The sequence below is a fragment of the Hylaeus volcanicus genome, unplaced genomic scaffold (assembly GCF_026283585.1).
Source record: "Hylaeus volcanicus isolate JK05 unplaced genomic scaffold, UHH_iyHylVolc1.0_haploid 12054, whole genome shotgun sequence".
Taxonomy (NCBI): Eukaryota; Metazoa; Arthropoda; class Insecta; order Hymenoptera; family Colletidae; genus Hylaeus; species Hylaeus volcanicus.
In genome coordinates, this window is record NW_026533045.1 from 1 (window position 1) to 3,055 (window position 3,055).

The following is a 3,055-nucleotide window of genomic DNA, read 5'->3' on the forward strand; positions in this document are numbered from 1 at the left end:
GTTCTTAGTTGGTGGAGCGATTTGTCTGGTTAATTCCGATAACGAACGAGACTCTAGCCTGCTAAATAGACGTAACTTATGGTACCTTGGAATTCCATCGGCTTCGGTCGGTGGTTTTTTTATTACCAACGTAAAAACAAATCTTCTTAGAGGGACAGGCGGCTTCTAGCCGCACGAGATTGAGCAATAACAGGTCTGTGATGCCCTTAGATGTTCTGGGCCGCACGCGCGCTACACTGAAGGAATCAGCGTGTTTTCCCTGACCGAAAGGCCCGGGTAACCCGCTGAACCTCCTTCGTGCTAGGGATTGGGGCTTGCAATTATTCCCCATGAACGAGGAATTCCCAGTAAACGCGAGTCATAAGCTCGCGTTGATTACGTCCCTGCCCTTTGTACACACCGCCCGTCGCTACTACCGATTGAATGATTTAGTGAGGTCTTCGGACTGGTGCGCGGCAATGTCTCGGCATTGCCGATGTTGCCGGGAAGATGACCAAACTTGATCATTTAGAGGAAGTAAAAGTCGTAACAAGGTTTCCGTAGGTGAACCTGCGGAAGGATCATTAACAAAAGTAACATAAAAAATATTATGAAAATAAAATGTATATATATTAAATCTCTTCATGGCTTGGTTATATTAAATATATACATATAAAATTACAGATAACTGGATTATCTGTATACAGATACAACAAAGTGCCGACGGAGACGGTATCGCGCGGAGGTCGCTACATGCGGAGAACATAGTTTCTAAACTCGGACGTATTCTCCCGTCCGTCACCGTTGGTTGTGCGTTAAAGCGCAAGAGAGCCTTTCCAGACCATAGGTTCTTTCGACAAAACTGGGTCGATGAAAAGATTGGCGCCGCGTGAGGTGAGATTTTTATTGTCGTTGCATACGCATAATAATGATAACACGGGTATATCGATGATTGCCAAAGAAAATATATAAAAATCCAAAATCGTCCATTAAATATACCATAAGGCAAGAGAGACCCCGTCGTCGTTGCCCGACACGATAATTTTTCACCCGCCGTCTGAATCTTTCCATTCATGTACCTCTGTCGGAGATACGATGCTGGCTGTGAACGCGTGCTCGCTAGCTCGCTCGAAGAGAAAAGATAAATACCGACTGTTTGACTGTGGACCCCTCGTTTGAGAGGACCCGAGTAACCTTATGGCGATAGGAGCTTTACTATTTTAAGCCACGCATCTAGTCGAGCGCGGCGGACCCCTTCGCACGTTTACGTATTCAAAGAAATTGAAACCGGAGGACCGGCCTGTGAAGCGCTTCGATAGTGAGTTGGATTACCTTATCGAAGAAGGCACACAAGCGCAGGATCGTGAGTCCCTCGAGAGTGTTTGTTTACGGAAACGGGTAGGGTTCGCTGCCGCGTGCGTGTCTCGTCATATAGGGATCGTTAGGAGAGTGTGTCGTTTCTTGTATCGGGACGGAATTTGTTATCCCCGTCGGGCGACAAACCCCTACGTTCTCGTAGGTTTTTAAATGAACTGTACGCTCGGCCGTCGAATGATTATATATTATTTCGGCAGGTTTTCAGTCACATCGGACATAGTTTGTCGTAGTTTCCTGGCGACGCCCATATATGCCTCCTTCTCGTTGCGCTGGTCGGAGATGTTATGGGCATCGAATTGTATGTTTCAAAAACATAAAGAACATATGGGACTTATAAAACTGAAAATTAAATGTATGATTACCCTGAACGGTGGATCACTTGGCTCGTGGGTCGATGAAGAACGCAGCTAATTGCGCGTCAACGTGTGAACTGCAGGACACATGAACATCGACATTTCGAACGCACAATGCGGTCAACGGATAAAATTCCTGGACCACGCCTGGCTGAGGGTCGTTTACGTAACGTAATACTGCTTGCGTTGCTCTCTCAGATCCCCGCCGTCGGCAGATCCGTTTCTGAGTCGGATTGAGGAAGAAGCTACGTACGAGCGATAGAGATGAGCTTTCGTCGGCGTTTGTCGCAGTCGTGCGAAAACCAAGATTCGTGTAATCCCATGGAAAGTGGAGGAGGAAGAGAGAGAGAGAGAGCGAGATATACATTCAATTTGGACTTGCGTGAGTGTTTTTTAAAATTACGGTGTCGCGTGTCGTCGTAGTTATGACCGCCCGTATTTTCTTTTTAAAAAAAAGAAAAAGCACCGCTCCTGCGAGTTGTGTGTGCCCTCCACCGAACATAAATGGCGTGTCGCGCGTAATCGCGTACTTCGCACGAATCGATTTTTTGACGCGACTCCTGACGTTGCTTGAAATGATATATGATTATTTAATACACAAAAGAAAGGAACAAGAGTCGAGAGACTTAACAAAGAACAAAAGGGAGAAAGAGTGAGTCTGATTCTTATTTTGATCCGTTTATTACCCCACCCACGTAAAATGCGCGGTAATTTTTATCGATCTCTCTTCGTGTTTTTGTATCAATAGTAGCCCCAGGGATCTGTGTCACGTGACCATACTAAAAGGGGTCGTCGTTGCCAGTGATGTTGTCATCCGAAAAGAGGGTCTCTATCGTCGAACGTTGATGACTTCGGCCACGTTTCTTCGATTCGAAGTGGACCCAATTGGTTGGATGTTCTCGCTTGCGTAAAAACGTTTCTGTGTACCTCTGGGCATGGACCACAGAATAATCCTTTTTTGGAGTGGCTCGATATCTAAACACAAGAGGAGAAAGAGAAGATTACTCGCGAAGAAGGGTAACTTAAAAATGGGTAAGAGAGTTAATGTCGCCCCCATGTGTCTTTGTTGTCGATCGCGAAACCGCGCGTATTAGCCGGTCGTCCAGTCCACGAAGAACTTTTTTCGAAACTAACAATGGCTACTGCACGAACTGTGTATCGTACACCAATAGAGTACACCCCGACCTATCCATTTCGGAGAAATGAAAAAGGGATCAGTGAATTGGGATGAGCTTACGTACTGTGCGTATATATATACATGTAAATGATGTGTAGCCTGGACCGTAACTCGAGAAAGTGGCGGACGGGCGTTAAAGTATATCAACCTGTTGAACGTCTGGCGAGAG

General features: G+C 46.0%; 1 pseudogene; it reads left to right on the forward strand.

Annotated features, from left to right (window-relative positions):
* Positions 1-1,715: 1,715 nt before the first annotated feature.
* On the forward strand, positions 1,716-1,870 carry LOC128882544 (5.8S ribosomal RNA; annotated as a pseudogene).
* Positions 1,871-3,055: the final 1,185 nt, after the last annotated feature.